The following is a 19,315-nucleotide window of genomic DNA, read 5'->3' on the forward strand; positions in this document are numbered from 1 at the left end:
AACACATGCTTTTATATTACTCAATTTGTTACAATCGAAATGTAGTTACACTTAATAACAAAAAATACATTCATGATCACTCCTTTACGGAGAATTACTACTATAACTAATATTCAATGACAATTCCTCCTCATCATCCTCGGATGTACCAATCAATGCATTATCTTCATCATAAACCAAATGGTTTGACTCTAGATTATATGTAGCAGATCTCGTTTGCCTTCAACTCGAGCCACCTTGTAGACTTGGTAATTTTTCTTTTATTATATCTATTGTTGACTTCCTTAATCGGCCAGCCTTTGTAAGTGTGAAGTCGTACACAATGATATCCACATAAGAGATATCAAGGGTTGAGGTGTTACAAATATTTCGCTTCCTCTTCCTACCTCCCCTTGTTGTTGGGCATTCAATCATCTCCAATGTATACTTACCCGTAAAAGCATTTGCACTTCTAGTGTTGTACCAATGAACTTTTATAGACTTGATCGTCTTTTCTATTTCATGCATTAGCATTTCTAAAATTTTACCAACCCAAAATTGGTGGCCATGTGAGTTCTCATCAGCAGGCATTGCAATCAACATCCCCGTCGCGAGCTCTTGCAAATTGCATTGCCATCTAGCTTCGGCTGCTTTGGTCATCCTTGGTCCCACATAAATGTCTCTTTGTTGTGGATGGACCAAATTGTCATTAATCGCATTTGTTGGTTGCTCCGGAGTTTTATTTACACGATCATGTTGTAGCGACCATGTGACTGGCGTTTCCAAGTTCCAATTGTCACCAAATACACAATTGTCTATAATTCCTTTCTGATCACTAAAAAATACATCCCACCATGACGTGTCTTGTTGTGCGGCATATTTCTTTGCAACCTCAATATTCTTTCTTTTTTCTTCTAAGGCTTGGAGCCATAATTGTTTTTGTTCCAATACCAAGTCACTATGCAACTGTCCTTTCTTCTCAATTGGCATTTGTTTAGCTCCATGGACAATTGTACTCGGCATACAAAGTAAGAATTAGCAACCACCTTTACGTTCCCATTTTATAGAAGATGAATATTGTTTGGCATACTAAAGTGTAGAACCACTTATTTCATTTTTCTTTATCATAAAAATATGATTGAAGCTTATATTGTTTAACTGGGCGAGCACTTTAACATTCCCAACAACCCCATCTGATATATATCTCTTAACGTCATATACCTCTTTCAAGTGTAACACTTTTGGGCGTGGTGTATATGCATCACAAATGACATCAAATAGTTTTGGTAATGTGAAAGCATCATGCCGAGACAACTATCTGGAGAATGTGATAAACATCTGATCTATATGATCATGTGTGTGGCCAACCAAAAGAAAATTGGCTTTCACTTTTCTAAAATATCCTTGGTTGACCAACATACTTAGATAGTCAAACACAGTTGAATTTTTGTTCTCTCTAGTAGTATTGTCCAATTGAATGTATAGAACAAGGGGGAACGGTTGGCCCCAAGACATCAAAACTCAGTGAATCATTGTAACTGTTAGGTTAGGGTCATTGTGAACATTGGGGTATGTAATGAAGACGTGAGGTCCAACAAACCTATTATATGCCAAGCATCCCGCCAAGTGCATTTGAACAAGGCACTCATCATTGATGTCTTTGGGGAGCCTTCGCATATGCGGCAAGCACGTCTTCTTCTGGTCCATGCCATCTATCATTAAGCACATGTATTGTTCGGGCCTCTCCAAACACTTCTCTCTATGATGCATCTCCTTCTTTCATTCTAACGATTGTGCTTCACGATACTCTTGTAGTAACTTCTTACTCATATCCTTTTCCATTGATGTCTTTGCACCTTTAGCCAAACTTTTAATATTTGCACAAATGGAGCAATACCCCATGCGTACTTTACGCAAAATGATAACATTTGAAAACCAAGCTCTCCATAATCTTGTGAATTGGCTATATGTGATAGATTTATTACTTGAGCCCACCATATCTATTCGATAGACATCATAAACTTCCCGATGTGTGTAATTATCAGAGAGGTGCATCCTACCTGTAGTGGGCATTACTTCACAATTTAACTGAAAGTAACTTTTCATCCAACCAATAGCATGTCTTCCAATTGCACCTTTCATACTTGGAACCTCTTTACAATTGAGCATCTGATCCCCGCTAAGTAGACGTTGTTGTACTCTATGTAGTCGCATGTTACTAACACATTGCACAATTTTGAAGGCCACTCTACAGATCTGTTGCGCATGGAAGATATAATACTAGAATGATACTTTGATCCCCGTACATTTGTCAGACACTAGTTGCATATGAGAGTCGAGGTAAGTGTCTTGCTCATCACCAGTCATCAGAAAATAGTATCGTCTTAATTCTCGCAACTTTGATTTTCCAATCATAGACATACAACCACGGGCACAATATGTTTTGTTGCCATCAAATCCAATCAACTTAGCTGATGTCACCAAGTTAAATCTAGCCAGACGAATTCTACGTGGGATTCTTCTAGTATGCATAGGGCTTCTAGATTTCTCTTCCTGCATAGAAGTTGGGGTAACCTTGTTACAATCCAATTCTTTGTTGTCACCATCGCCCATGATCTTTGATGTTTCATTGGCACTACCTTCATTCTCCGTATCTTTATTAATATCGTATTCTTCAATAGAGAACTCTTCACATGTGTCATTATTCACGTGTTTTAGGTGAAGATGACCTCAGACAATACTCTTCGATAGAAATGGGTGAGTCTGTCGACAGACAATATTCTTTGATAGAAAATGGTGAGTCTGTCGACAGACAATACTCTTCGATAAAAAATGAAGAGTCTGATGACAAACAATATTCTTCAATCAAGAACGGTGAGTCTTCATTCATGGCTTAAGGTCCACACAGAGCTCTTCAAGTTATGTGCTTGGGCTAATATAAAAAATGATAAGCTCCTCTCTAAACATAAGCTCCCTCAATATAATGTCTATATTATTTAATATTATAATAATACAATAAAGAAAGATATTTTTTTAATATAATAATTTTATTCAACATATTAATAACTACTAAAACTAGTTAATATAAAGTCCATAAATTATATTTTATACCTTATTAATCCTATAGTATATAATTTAAATTTAATTTAATTTATCCATCAAGTATAATATTATTAAATATATGGAGGCAAAAATATGTAAGTTTAATCCCAATCATTAGGGCAATAATATTCTTCACGTGTAGGCCTACTTGGTACTCCTAAACATTAAGTATATAGTATACATATATTACATACATTAAATTTCTATATACATATTGTATATATTTACAATCATTACAAAGTCATATATATGTTGGTTTAAATTTAAAATCATTGGTTCATTTATGGCGCCTATATTTAATATAGAACTTCTCAATCATTGGTTCATTCATGGCCACCATCTTTAATACAAAACATTAGAGAGTCATAAAAATGTTGTTGTGAGTATTCAATCATTGGTTCATTCATGAACTTCATATTTAATAATGCACATTAGAGAGTCATAAATATTTTGGTTAGACTATTCAATAATTGTTTTATTCATGACCTTCAAAGGCAATCAAAAATATAAAATAATCATTAATATGTTAGTTTGAGTATTTAATCATTGATTCATTCATAAACATCATTTAATTAAAACCCATTAGAGAGTCATAATTATATTGGTTTCAATATCCAATCATTGGTACATTCAAGATTATGTACTAAATAAAGTGTACTAAGGTCTAAGAAAAAAGTGTACTAAGGTCAAAGAAACTCTCTCTTAGGTCTAACTAACTAACCTCAAGCTTACCAACCATGGTTAAAGTAACCGTGGTTAAAGCAGTGGTCAATTCCTATAAATAGGAAGACCCCCCCTCATTTTGCGATCACTCACACACAGAACAGAGCACACAGCACACAGAGCCCAAAGCACGCAACACCAATTGTCATCTCCTTGTTAGGATCTACCACGACAATCATGTCTTCTAAGAAGAGCGAGCACCAAGATACCAGGTAAGCACCTAGTTGTATAGACACTTCTTTTTTAAATATGTTTTTCAATCACTATAACTCGATACAAGGTATCAAGTTCCTTTCAAGAGGTTTCTATTATCATGAGGAACTTGATACGGCGTAATCGTGAAGATCTGTTACTACGCGCGGATCATGAGGTGGAACTGCCGGGGTTCTGGACCAAAAGGATTTGAAGTTTGCACAACCTTTAGCGAGAAAGTATTTAAGATAATTTGAGAGAGAGAGATTGAGATTAAACGCTTGACTTTAGATTGAGAAAGATTGATATGGCGAAAAGAGAGATTAAGATTGAGCAATTGACTTTAGATTTAAAAAACAAGTTACACGATCAATTCGATAACGAATTTTCTTCTCTTAATTTCATATAATAAAAAAGTACCTAACCCTTCTTCTTTTTCCATCTCCTCTATTATAGATGCCCTCATGCATTTGAGGGTACAAGACATGCATAAAATGCATGTTTGCGATTTGGCACTCATGTATTACATGTGGTGCATGATAATCATGTCACTCATTTTAGCTCTCATGTTTGAGAATTTACATATAAAGTTACAATGATAGAAATATAATTTCAAGAAAATGTGTTGGCTTAGTAATAAGCTTATAGACTCTCAACTTGGAGGTGCAAGGTTCAAATCCACACGTGCACTCCTTGTGTATATATATATGTGTATTATATTTATTTAATTATATATCTATCCGGTCGCCGGATGTCGGATGTCGTCGGTTCGCCGGATTCGATTTGATTACCGACCGGTTCCGATTTGATTGCCGACCGATTCTGGTTCCGGTTTGCTCTCCGACCGGTCGCGGATTGCTTACAGGCCGGTCCCAGTTTGCTTACTGGCCGGTTCCAGTTTGCTCTCCGACTCGGTTCCGGTTTACTTTCCGACTAGTTCCAGTTTACTTTCCGACCGGTTCCATTTTTTTGCTAGTTGGTTTTTGGGAATTTGGCCACATTCATCCATCTAGACAAAGTGGCCAAAAGTGCTCTTAGCACAAATGAAGAATAAGGGATCTCAATGTGCTTATATAGCCAAGGCCTTAACTTTCCTATCTATGTGGGATATTTCACAGTTTTATTTTTTTCTCTTTTTCTTTTGCAAAACTTCATACCCACATAAGTTGACACTTAGATGTCTGTTTCTTATGTAGTAAAGTGCATCTGAAAACTCTTCAAGACCTCCATCTTTTTGTAGTTTTATGTGATTTTCACACCATTGCTGAAAATCTTCACGACATCCACCCCCACCAAACCGCACGTCCTCTGGTATGTGCCAAGAAGAGAGAGTGTGAGATTTCGACTATGGTGATCAATCAGATTCCTCCGTGTCTTCATTCACATCCGTCATACTATCTTCATCGTCGAGGTAATCGAGGTTAGGATCCTCGTCTTGTCTTTTCTTGAAAACCTTTACACTTTTTCCCGCAATAGGTATGGCCAACCTTGATCCATCTAGCTCCGCAAGGTGGTATGTGGCATTGTCGTTGGCACTTATCACCACATACAGTCCGAACCATCTTCTTGCGAACTTTCTTGTTGTATAGTGTTGATTGTCAAGGCTGATGTCGTAGACCAATACCCAATCTCCTTCTTCGATCCTCTTGGGACGCAGTCGATGCGTCTTGTCGAACCGAATTTTGTTCTTCACTCGAGCTGCCTCCATCATTTTTCACGCATGTTCTAGATCTTCAAGTCTTCTTTCAAGTTGCCTTATCTGTGCCGCTAATCATTCTTCTTGGCTCATCTCGTTCTCCAATGGTATCGCTACCCATGAGACGATCGTCCTTTCGATGGGCATCACCGGCTTTTGTCCATACATAAGCTCTGTTGGCATATACCCTCTCACTAAGTTATGTGTTGTTCTGTCGGCCCACAAGGCATAGGGCAATAGTCGTGGCCAATTCCCGACTCGACCATTGCATGCTTGTACGATGGCTTTGACGATGGGTCCATGCCCTCGCTCGATCTTCCCATTCACTTCTGGATTGTAGGCAGTCATGAGGGAGAGCTTCATGCCTAGTCGTTCGGAAAGCTTTGTTGCTTCGTGTGCGTCCAACTCCCCTCGATCGACGACTATCTTCCCCACACATCTGTATCGGCAGACAACCTCTTCAAGTAGAAATTTGCAAACAGTTGACATCGTTTTATTTGTCAAGGCCTGCCCTTCCACTTGATTTGTTAAGTCTTCTCTTGCCAGCACTAAGTACTTCATTTGTCTCACTCCCATTGGCATCGAGACCAAATCAACAGTCTATTTGAAGTGTATGGTGAGCGGGTATGTCGGTCGTAGCTCATCACGATGACGTATGTTGGAATGTACTTGGCAAGTTTTGCATGTGGACACGAAATGGAGTACATCTTTGTACATGCTTGGCCACCAGTACTTTTCCTTCAACTTTTCGAACGTCGCCCATGTTCCTCTATGACCTGCCCAAGCACTCTCGTGGAATTCGGTCATCAGCGTCACTTGCTCTTCTTTCTTCACCACCACTCGACGTGGTATTCTTGTCCTTCTTTTTGGGTGTCGCCAAAGGAATCCTCCCTTTAAGAAGTATTGGCAAGCTTTCTTTCGGATTCGTAGGGCCTCCTCCTTCATCAACGAAGCATTCGTTGACATTGATCTTAGGAATTTGCCGATTAGTAACGGTTTAGGGTTTAGGGTAACGGTTACCACTCCCCTTCGTACTCATCCTCGTTGAAGGCGTGGAGGGTTAGCGTGTCCTTGTCTTCCGCCAATAATCGAGCCATCTTGAAGAAGTCGAGGGTGACGTCTTCATCTTCCGAAACCATGTCACTTTCAAATCTTGCCCTTGACAACATATCAGCCATGGCGTTGCACATCCCGAGATCATTCCAAGGATTGGGAGCCAATCTGTCTCTATTATCACTTCCGTCCCGATCAGGTAATCTTTGTTCATCTTCACTGCCGACACAATACCCCAAAGTTCCTGCTTGACTTGGGCGTATTTTTGTTGTCGTTCGCTGAGAACCTTCGCTCCGAACCGGATGGCATATCACGCATTATCTTCTCCTTCTTGGTTGATGACCCACCCGATTCCGGTTGGGCTCGTATCTACAGTCACATAAATCGGCTTCCTTTCGGTATAGTTGGCGTTTCTTAGTGATGGAGCTTCAAGAAGTAGTTTCTTCAATCCTCGCATCGTGTTTGTATGCTCGCTTCGCCATTCGAACTTCATTCTTTTCTTTAGTAGTCCATATAACGGTTTGGCGACATGATCGTAGTGAGAAATCCAGATATGATAAAACGCGCATGCTCCAAGGAACCTTCGAACCTCCGTTTGGTTTTCTCATTCTGCTTTCATGTCTTAGATCGCGTTTACTTTGGATAGCGAAGGCTTCCGGCCGTATGCTCCACACAAGTGACCTACCACCAAGATCTTTGGTTGCCCGAATGCGGATTTTTCTCCCGAAAATGTCAAATTCGCATCTTCAAGCCTTTGAAGCACCTTTTCGCAATCTTTCATATGATCCGCGACGAACTTTCTACACCCTTCCTTATCTTTTGATTCATCTTTCTCCTCATCCGAACATCCTTTTATTGTAATATCATCCAAGAATGGCATCGTGATGTCCGGGATACAATCCTCCAAGACTTTGTTCATGACATTCACCATATGAGCCACCGAGTTCGTTGCGCCTTGAGGTAAGGTACACATCCACACAAGCCCGATCGGAGTCCTCATGGTTGTAATGTCATGACTGTCGATCGCCAATTGGAATTGGTCATATCCGGAGTAGAGATCGCCAATGGAGTAGATGGATTGGCACGCAAACGCATCTGCAAATTCGTCCACGCTCAAACCGATTCCGGCATTTCGAATTGTCACCTTGTTGACGGGTTGAAGATCTTGGATGAATCGCAATGATCCATACTTCTTCGGCACCATGAACCACCTATTGGAATAAGGAGCATTCAACGGTTCCAGAATTCCCATATTCACCTTCTCCTTTAAGAGCTCGATCAGCTTCGGTAGGTGTGCTCTCGGAACCGGTATCGGTTTCAAATTCCAAGGTACATGCAGCACCGTGAAGATCACCATCGGCTCCATCGCCCATGGATCAGCACATCCGATTTCTTGTGGGAAAAATGCGAAAGTCTTCCCATGTCTCTCAAGCATGTTGCGAAACTTTCGCTCCTCTTCAGGGAGAAGGAAATCCTCCCTTCCAACTCATAGCTTTCCCTTCGTCTCTTTGGTGAAGACATGACCTATTGTCTTCGAATCTCTTAAGCTTGGATCGTTAGCGACTTCCTTCATCTTTTGCCAGCTATCTTCCAATAGCGGAATTGCAACTGGCTTGACCTTCTTATCCACCGTTTTATATTTTGTGTTAACGTCAAATTCCTTCATTAAGATGCTTCGATGATATTCATCGATGATAATGTACATGTTGATGTAGCTAACCGAAATCACGTGATGATCATGAAGATAGCTGAAGTCCACGACGTCCTCGATTTCGCCGATGGTGTCCTTAAATGAGGCTTCTTCCATAATATGAGTCACGAACTCTTCTTCTTCTATTATGTTTTCTTCCTTCAGCATCTTCTCGAAGTTTTGTATCCGATGCTTGTCCTTCTTGTCAGGTAGTACTAGTTTTTGCTTTTTGCGGCTTCTCTTCTTCCTCATCCAATTGTTGTATTTTTCTCTTTACAAGGTCCACGATCGTGTCATGGAACTCCTTCTTCGTAATGCCAAGCAATTCCCTCAAGGACAAAGTCACGTGGCTATCAAGAACATGTTCTTCGAGAATCTTCTTTAGGTCCGTCGTCTGCTCTATGTCTGACCTTAGCTTATAGGTACGCATAGCCCTTGTTCTCCGAGCGGGGTCATCGACACCAACCTTCATGGGTCATATGGTTTCTTCGATTCGTATGCTCGGCTCTCCTTTTCGGCTTGATTCTCGTTCCTCCATTTGTAAAGCTCGACTTGTCTCCGCATCTTCCTTCTTTTTCGCGTTCCTTGTTTCATGTCTTTTTTATGGGCCTTGCTCTTCTATTCTTTTTCTCTTTTCTTCGACGAACACCTCGTGGTTGTCGCACATCACCTCCGCAAGTATGGTGTTGTCATCCACCGAATCCGACCATCCGATTATACTTTGTACACTTCGATCCGCAAGCTCTACTTCGTTCGAAGTGACTTTTCCTTTCTTCTCATATTCGAGAACAGAAGTCCAAAACTTTGCTTCCGCTCTAGCAGCTTCAGTCTTGTCTTTCCTGACTCTTATTCCGGCGGACGCAGCATAGTGCATCGCATCCACATGAGTCGCATCGGCATCCTCCATAGCTTTCTTCATTCCTCCTATTCCGAAATTCACCCGTAGGGGTCTTCTAGTCTCGCTCGAGGAGATCATGCTGTCATCTATGTATACGATATTTTGTCAAATGGCGTCTCAAAGGCTCGAACAATCTCTTCTCATGTGGTCCATGCCATCGCACCACACGCATCTAAAGGGTTCTTTTCCTTTGGGCCCCCGATGATTCATGTTGGCTAGCGTAACCGTCTCGAACTTCTTCACCAATTCTTCTATGATGTTGTCATCAATCTTCTTTTCTTCCGGGCTGCTTTGTTTGGGTTGCTCAGCTACTTTCGGTTGTCTAGTTTTCTCCGCAACAGTCGATGCCGCCAAGTCGGTGTCATCAACCCACTGACGACGCTTGTCGAGCCTATTGCATGCTCGCTTCACCGCAACCCAGTCCGCCACAAGCCCGTTCGCTTGGGTATCATTTTCGAGGAGAGTCCCCAACTCTCGCATATCCTTCATGTCCACAGCTTTCAAGAAGTACAAAGTCTTGTCCTCCTCAAGCAGCACTAAACATCTGGTCGAATTCGTCGTACACCCTTGAGGCGCTCATCTTCTTATTCTTCTTCTCTATCCACTTCATCAAGGCATGTCGAGTCATCCTCGTTGAGTCTTCAGTCACGAACTCCGCTAATATCGCTTTCTCAAACTCAGACCATGTTGCCTTACCTTCTTGAAGCTCGATGACGCGTCTTTGGATGTTGTTGGTGGCAACTCGCTTGAAACTCGAGATTTGTCGTGCTTCAGACACGTCTCTTTGATTCATCTCCCTTCTGTATGCATCAAGGAACTTCGTAACGTTCCTTCCATCAAATTGACCCTCGAGCTCTAAAACACGATTGATGGCCTTCTCCACGCTCACATCGTTGTCTCGAGATCTCATCATTTGTTCGACGATCAGCATCATCCTTTCGAACTCTCTTGCTTGATTGCTTGAGGATGCCATCTCCAAGTATCGGTTGATCCTCAATTTGATCCTTCCTGCCACCTCTTTCACGTCGGGTTCACCACTTAATTGTGTCGAGAAGATCCGTCACTACGCACGGATCGTGAGGCGGAACCGCCGGGGTTCTGAACCAGAAGAATTCGAAGTTTGCACAACCTTTAGCGAGAAAGTATTTAAGATAATTTGAGAGAGAGAGATTGAGATTAAACGCTTGACTTTAAATTGAGAAAAATTGATCTGGCGAAAAGAGAGAGATTAAGATAGAGCAATTGACTTTAGATTTAAGAAACAAGTTACACGATCAATTTGATAACGAATTTTATTCTCTTAATTTCATATAATAAAAAAATACCTAACCCTTCTTCTTTTTCTATCTCCTCTTTTATAGATGCCCTCATGCATTTGAGGGTACAAGACATGCATAAAATGCATGTTTGCCATTTGGCACTCATGTATTACATGTGGTGCATGATAATCATGTCAATCATTTTAGCTCTAATGTATAAGAATTTACATATAAAGTTACAATGATAGAAATATAATTTCAAGAAAATGTGTTGGCTTAGTGGTAAGCCTATAGACTCTCACCTTGGAGGTGCAAGGTTCAAATCCACACGTGCACTCCTTGTGTATATATACTGGTTGTCGCCGGTTCTCCAGATCCCATTTGATTACCGGCCGGTTCCGGTTTGATTGACGACAGATTCCGGATTACTCTCTGACCCAGTTTCATTTTGCTTTTCGGCCGGGTCCATTTTTTTGCCATTTGGTTTTTGGGAATTTGGCCACATTCAACCATCTAGACAAAGTGGCCAAAAGTGCTCTTAGCACAAATGAAGAATAAGGGATCTCAATATGCTTATATAACCAGGGCCTTAACTTTCCTATCTATGTGGGATATTTCACAGTTTTATTTTTTTCTCTTTTTCTTTTGCAAAACTTCATGCCCACATAAGTTGACACTTAGATGTCTGTTTCTTATGTAGTAAAGTGCATCCGAAACTCTTCAAGACCTCTATCCTTTCGTAGCTTTATGTGATTTTCACACCATTGCTGATAATCTTCACGATAGTGTATCAAGTTCCTGTATAAAACCCTCACTTTTTACAAGAACTCGATACGGCGTATCGAGTTCCTATTTAAAAAAGAGTGTTTTATACCTGAACAAGTTTTGTCATTTCGTGTACTACTTTTGTAACATTTTGCAGAATAAGACTATTACATTGTTTGTCTCTTTGTCTCTCTTTCTCTCACTCTATTTCTTTGATCTTGCTTTAACTTGTTCACTTGGTGATTTTCTTGACATAAATGTTGTTCATGTTTCCGCACTGACGATCTCAAACTCCAACAATATGTGTTTTTTTTCAATATTCTGTGAAGATTTGTAGGAAAATATTAGGTACTAGATCATGGAAAGAATCAACTGCAAATGTCTTTTGGAGATGAAATGGAATTTCTCACAACATCTCAAACAATTTTGGAAATGGTTGTGGGGTATAAAAATGAGTAGAAAATTTGTTTGTTTCCATTGGTTGTTGGTTCATAAAGTTATACCAGTTAATGGGTGGCAAAAAGGGAATGTAAACAAGATGTGCCCTTTGTGTACAAATCTAGTGGAGACTACTAAGCATTGTTTGTGGAGTTGTGGTTTTGTTATGGACATATGGAAACGAATCATAACATTATTGATACCAGTATATCCTCGAGCAATGTATACATGGGGAGCGGTATTATGGGTGGCGGTACAAGATAAACTTATTGTCATAGACACGCCAACCATGAACTACGACAGAGCATGGATGACGAGGCTACAACCAATAAGTGGAACCGGAAGTAACAAGGCTAGGAACTCTAGAAGTTGTGAGCAAGACTATGAACATAGGAATCTAAGGTTAACTAAAGAGCATGAAGACAAATATGAAGATCAAGGAGACAATATGGCATGAAATGAGAATACTAAATTAATGTGTCAACGACTAGTGTTGAATCCCTTGAAATGGACCAAGGAGGTTACAAGTATTTATACAAGTTCTAAGATTGAATATCTCTAGAATATACCATATAATATTTCTAGAATATACTAACAAGAATATAATATGCTAAATTATACAATATTAAACTATATTCATGTTCACAAGAGTTTTCATATGGTCTAACACAACACTATGTACTAGGTGTGTTATAGGTTGGAGGTTCGAGTCTAGAATGTGACATTATCTCCCCTCTTACGCAACCTTCCCAAACAGGTCACTAGGTTATGGGGATATCAGTGATGAAAATCATGGACCACCTTCGGGAAATTTTGTAAATTCTTCGCTAATTCCCATCTGGCGTCAGACAGGGGGTAACCCTTCCACAAGATGAGGTATTCGAAGGTGTGGAAATAGGAACACAAACACAAATGGGCGTGAGCGACCATGTGTGGTCTTCACTGGGAACATAAATACTATGGTACATGAACAAGAGGAGGTTGCAGATGCTACTGTGATAAGACATGGTTTGGTGGGAAAAAAATTGACAATACCTTTGAATCCAAAAATAGAGACTGATAAATCTCAAATATGGCAATTGGTAAGTAGTATTACAATTTGGTATATTTGGAAGGCTTGATGTCTAAAGGTATTTCAAAATGTGACTAAAAGACTTACCCAAATAATTTTTGGGATTTGGACAACGATTGTGCATAGTCTCATAGGTTTGTTGGATAGTATAAAAGGTAATATGCAACCAGCGGAGCTTAAACGATTGAAGTTCCATGCCATCTAGGACATAAGTATATATTTATAGACTGTGTTGAGCGGTATCGTGTTGCTACGCGCGTGCGTGTAGAACGAGGCGGGACCACCGGTGTCGTGAAGAATTTCGGCCAGAGGCGGAAACCGGGAAACATTGGCTATATCGGCGGGGTGCAGCGTGTGTATGCACCCATGTACATTTAGTGTGAATATCGAGGGCGCCTTTATGGCGCCGAAGAGTAGTCAAGTCGGGGCAGACAATCCCATGTAAGTCGGGATTTGTCCCACATTGTAACCCATCCCTTTCCTTGTTCTATAAAAGGAAGGGAACGCCCTTTGTGAAAGGGTTGCCCATTTTGCATTAGAGGGTATACCGTTAGGTTTAGAGTTAGTTTCTTCTTCTTCTTCTCCTTCGTGTTCGCTTAGGGTTTGCTTCAGCTCATCTCCTGCGCAAGACCCCGCTCGGCGCGACGAGCCCGTGAGCTCCCCGACGGCGGCTTGGCAGCTGACGACTACTGTAACTTGCCTTGGAACGGCTCGAAGCCGGGAATGTATTCTTCTTTTATATACATATATACGTTTGTGTCTATTTGTGTATATTCGCGTCTTCGTTGGTGTCGGGTGCTTCCCCTTTCCTGCACTTCCTGTACTTAAGGGTGTGAGTCGGGTTGGCCTGTGTGTGTGTGTGTGTGTGTGTGTGTGAGCGAGCGTGCGTGAGTCGGTGTTAAGCGCTCTCTCTCTCTCTCTCTCTCTCTCTCTCTCTCTCTCTCCCTTCGGTTGCTTCCGGTGTGCTTCTGGGATGCCCCGGAAACGGTGAAGCACGACTTCCTACGCTCCATCACTCCCTAGTCCAAGACCCCCGTGGTCCCGCCTTTCTCCACGCACACGCGTAACAACGCGACATATTTGGTGAACCCGACGTGAAAGGCGGCAAGGGAGGATGGAGTCGGAAGACGACGACCTTGCGGAGATGGTGGCCGAAGTGGTGTTGGAGTCGGCACGAGTGGTGATGAGGCGAGAAGCAGCGCAACAGGCGGTTGAGCGAGTGGTCTAAAGAGTTGGCCGTTTCAACGGGGACAAAGTCCCATCTTACTTGGAAGCCTACAACGCGGAAATGGAGGGGCGTGGCGTAGACGAGGCGTTGAGGTTGGAGTTCTTCTGTCGGGTCGTGGCTGTCCGGATGCATGCAGAAATAAAGGAGCTCCGTGAGGCTCATATTTCGTGGGAGGCCTTCGAACAGGCGCTCCTGAAGGCATACGGAGGACGGCGGAAGAGCCAAGGACGACACGACTTTGACCAGTGGGTAGCATCGGCAAAGACCCACCGGGGCGCGACCAAGGCGTTCCGAGAGTTCGAGCGACGGCTTGCTCGACTCCCAAAGCAGGAACAAGGTTTGGTGGGGGCGGACAAAGTCCTTTTGTTCGTCAGGTCGATCGACCGAGCGGAACGGGAAGCCATCGAGATTGAGCTCGAAGACGATGACGGAGCGAATGGGCTTACGGAGGACTGGTCGAAGGTCGGAAGGGTGTGCCAATGGCTAGACAACGAGTGAGCCGAGAAGGCTAAGAGGAAGGTACGCGACGGCGTGCCATCACAGCGGGAAGAGGCCGAACGGCAAAGAGCGACGGCAAGGGTCGGCGTTGGGGCCAGGATTGCGGAGGCGTACGCAACTCTCGAGGCGATGCTCAAGGAAGAGGAAAGACGTAGGCCGCAAGCTGAGACTGAGAAGACGGACTTGCCCCACGCAACGGCGGGAGATCGGTACCACGGTACGACGGAAGAGGGTGCGGAACAAAACGCCCTCTCGACTCGCGGAGATAGAACGGCCAAGGACGAGGCCGAGATACAAATCGCGAAACCGGAACGTTGGGACCAGCGGTTTCGGGCGTGTCAGCCCGAGATCCCGATCATGGGAGAAGCAAGCCCAGACGGGGCTTGCGCGATCGGTAAGAAAACGACCGCCGACCATGAAGAGTCGGTGGCTACGGACAAGGGCGTAAAACGGACAGGCGATTCCTTGTGTCTTCCCACGCTTGTTCCCGGGACAATGGCAGTCGGGCCCGAGTGCCCACGTGAGTCCCAAGCGGAGGAAGGCGGCGGCGATAGACCAAGATCACCGGCGAGACGATACGGGGAAGGAACGGACGAAAGCCCACGGACCCAATTCCGGAGAACTCGGCATTCGGGCCCGTATGCCCATGTAAGACCGAGGAGATGGATTGCGGTACCGAGGAGTCCTGGCACGATGCCAGCGAAGTCGGATGGGAAACGGCCTGCGAGGAGACCGAGGACGGACGCGGCACGAGGAGATCGGCATTCCGATACGGGTGGAGCGTGATCCTGTCGTGGATCGTTCGATCGGGGCCGGATTCGGCATGAAAGTGCCGATACGGAAGGGGGTGCGGGACGAGCCGCCCTCTTTTACATGGGGAGAAAGACCGATCGGGCGAAGGTCGAGATTTGGAAAGAGAATGAAAGACGGTCCTATGGGATTCCTTACGCCGATCCGGCTGCAGGCCCGAGTGCCGACGTGAGTCCTATAAGAGAGATCGGTGGCGACAGGAGAACGGGACTCGGCAATCCGGAGAAGGACGAACGGACCCGAGCGAGAACCGGGCGGAGCGGACTCCCGAGTAACCATTCTGGGAAGGAGGAAGAGAGTTGGCCTACGAAGAGGCCGAGGACACGGTACGTCGGTACCACGTGAGAGGGTGCGGAACAAAACGCCCTCTCGGCATGCGGAAAAGGACGACCCAGGACAGGGTCAAGAAGGCGACGAACGCCCAAGGAGGATCCTTCACACCGGATCTAGAGACTTCGGCAATCGGCAACGCGGTCGACGTAAGACCAAGATACTGACGGTGGCGGCGAGGTGACGAAGGCAAGGGCTACGGATGGGCGGTCTACGGAGGATCCTTCACACCGGTTCTAGAGACTTCGGCAGTCGGTAACGCGGTCGACGTAAGACCAAGATACTGACGGTGGCGGCAAGGTGATGAAGGCAATGGGCGTAAGGAAGTCCGGTCCTACGGGATCCCCACACCGGTTCCGGAGACTCCGGCTGTTCTGCCAACGTGGCAACGTAAGACCGAGGGAGAAGGTTGGTGGCGGCGGGAAACGGGACTCGGCTATGCGGAAGACACGAGGAGAGTCCGGGATTGACTCAAAACAAAGGCACCCGAATTTCGGCAAGCATAGAAACGGAGTCCGGTCCTATGGGACCCTCACACTGATCCGGAGACTCCGGCAGTTCGGCCAACGTGGCAACGTGAGACCGAGGGAGAAGGACGGTGGCGGCAGGGAACGGGACCCGACGACACGAGGTTTCGGAAGGAGCCGGTAGGGGCAAACTACGGGGAGGTGTGTCAGGCCGGAAAGGCACACCTGGAACAGAACAAGAGTCTCGCAAATGGCCATCGCGGGCCGGATCGAAGCGTGACTACGGGACGGTGTTCGGCGCGGGCGGGGCCAAACGAAGGATGCGAAAGATGGCAAGAGAGGCCGGAGGAGGATCCTCCACACTCGCTTCGTAGATCTCGGTAGCTCCGTCGAAGTAGCGAAGACTGACACGGCAAGCCCAGGGTGACAAGCTGGTGGGGGCGAGGGCATGACGGCAAGCGGAAGACTCAGGACCTATCGCAGCAGCACGAAGACGGGAAAGGCCAAGCGGGCTACTACGGGGTGTTCCTCGGATGCAAAGGACACCGGTATGCAGGTGAGCGGCGATGCACGATCTGACCAAAAAGGGGGCCAACAAGGCGTGCAATGAACCGAAGTGCGACACAGGCAGTGCCAAACAACGGACGTGGGTATGTGGCACACGGAGGTGCCGGAGCGGAAAGGCGAGCGCGGAGATAGGTTGCGTGGTTCGGAGGTAGCGCGGAGAAGGCCGGAAAGGGATCCTCCACACTATTCCGGAGACCATGGCGGTTCGAGCCGACACGGCGATGTAAGACCATGGAGAAGGAAGGTGGCGGCGAAAGGACGAAGGCAACGCGAAACGACATAGGACGGCACCATTACGACGCGATTGGACAACGGAGGCCAAGCGGGCCACTCCGGGCATGTCTCAAGCAGAGGACATCGGGCATACGGCGGGAAGCGGGGCGTTCATACGGCCGAACAAGGGCTAACAGTACTTGACTGCTCATAAATGAGCCTCGACTCTTACTCCCAAAACTATTCCTTACGAGGAATATCTTTCTAACGGCCTTTCGGTCTATGCACCGATACGGCATTCTTACACATCGGTCTGCGTACCGGTTTTACACATCGGATTACACACAAATGTTGAGCTTATCTCTCAACACTCCCCCTCAAGCTCAACTTGAGGTTCCGCCTGCTCTGCCGCACCTATGCTCCGGCTTCTCCTAGCTCCACGCCTCGCTCGCGCTCCTCGGCCTGTTCGACTCCGCGCGCTTCGACCCTTCTGGTCGGCTTGTCTGTTCCCACTGCCCTTCACAGCACCCTTGTTGATGCGGTGTTGGCGCTTCTCCTACTACCTTCTTTTCCGCTTGGTTCTCGGTTGATTCAGTGTACCTGAATCAAACATCCAAACCGACTCAGCTATCTCCGATCGGTTTTCGCTCTCGTCCGATTTTCGCTCTCGTCCGAGTTGGCTATCTCCAACTCGTCTTCGGTTTCTCATCGTTGACGATGTCATCTCGCCCATGCCTGGTTGGCTCCGGCATTTTCTTTCGGCTACTCCCCTTATGTCCGCTTTCGGACTCTTCCGCGGATCCGCACTCTGCTTCTTCAGCCGAATCGAGGTCGAATTCGTCATCCGACTCGGCACCACGGTATTTTCTGCTCCTTTCCTGCTCCCTTTCGTGGTCATCTGGGACGTTTCTCCCCCTCAAGTTCGGCACGTCGAGGTGACGCAACCCAAGAGCACCCGAGAATTGCCGTAACTTGTCCAAACCAAGAGGCTTGGTGAAGATGTCGGCGGGCTGTCGATCTGTCAGAACATACTGAAGTTCGACTTCACCAGAAAGGACACGCTCACGGACAAAATGGTAGTGCACCTCAATGTGCTTGGTCCGTGCGTGGAAGACGGGGTTCTTCGCGAGTTGGATGCTGCTGAGGTTGTCGTAGTAGATCGTCGTCGGATCGGACACCTCCACCTGCAGATCCTTAAGTAGCCACTTCAACCATATGGCTTCACATGTCGCGATAGCCGCTCCTCGATACTCAGCTTCAGTGCTCGAGAGTGCAACTGTCGGCTGCTTCTTGCTACTCCACATGATCGCGGCACTCCCAAGAGAGAACGCGTATCCGGACGTGGATCGATGATCGGCGACATTGCCAGCCCAGTCGGCATCGGCGTAGCCGACCAACTGCGGGGCTGTATCGGTCCGATATAGCAATCCCCGGTCCTTAGTGCCGCTTACGTACCGCAGTACGCGTTGCGCACACTGAAGGTGCTCCTCGGTAGGTTGCGCGATAAACTGACTGATCACCCCGACCGGATAACTAAGATTGGATCGGGTGATTGTCAAGTAGATAAGGCTTCCGACAATTTGTCGGAACCTTGTCGGATCGCAAACCTTGCCGGAATTGGGGCGAAGCTTGACAGTTCTATCCAGAGGAGTCGAGACGGACTTACAGTCTGCCATCTCGAATTTGATGAGCATATTCAGCGCATAATGACGTTGGCTGATCAGTATGCCTTCGGGGGTGCGGATCACTTCGATCTCAAGGAAGTAATGAAGGTCCTCTAGATCCTTCATGTCCAATGATGCCTCAAGCTGGAGCTTCACACGGTTGATTTCACCTAGGTCAGCGCCGGTGATGACCAAGTCATCAACATAGAGTAAAATACTGACCGGCCCGAGTCGACCTTTCCGAATGAACAACGAGGAGTCCGACTTTGACGTCGCAAAGCCCATCTGACGCAGCCGATGCGTGATCTTAGCATTCCAGGCACGCGGGGCTTGCTTCAGTCCGTAAAGGGACTTCTTCAATCGGCACACTGCCGACGTGTTCATTCCGAAGTGAAATCTGGGGGGCTGTACCATGTACACTTGGTCCTCAAGGTCACCTTGCAGGAACGCATTCTTTACATCCATCTGATGTGAGTGCCACCCCTTGGCCGCGGCTACCACGAGCAAAACACGGACAGTCGTCTCATCGTAGTCGATGTTGTGTTTCTGCGCATAGCCTTTTGCCACTAATCGGGCCTTGTATCGGTTGACCGAGCTGTCAGTGTTGTACTTGACCTTGTACACCCACCTACATCTGATCGTCTTCACATCCTTTGGTGCGTCAACCAAGT

This window comes from Azolla caroliniana, unplaced genomic scaffold (assembly GCF_043228905.1).
Source record: "Azolla caroliniana isolate FFs.n. ecotype wild unplaced genomic scaffold, voAzoCaro1.0.p SCAF_10, whole genome shotgun sequence".
Taxonomy (NCBI): domain Eukaryota; kingdom Viridiplantae; phylum Streptophyta; class Polypodiopsida; order Salviniales; family Salviniaceae; genus Azolla; species Azolla caroliniana.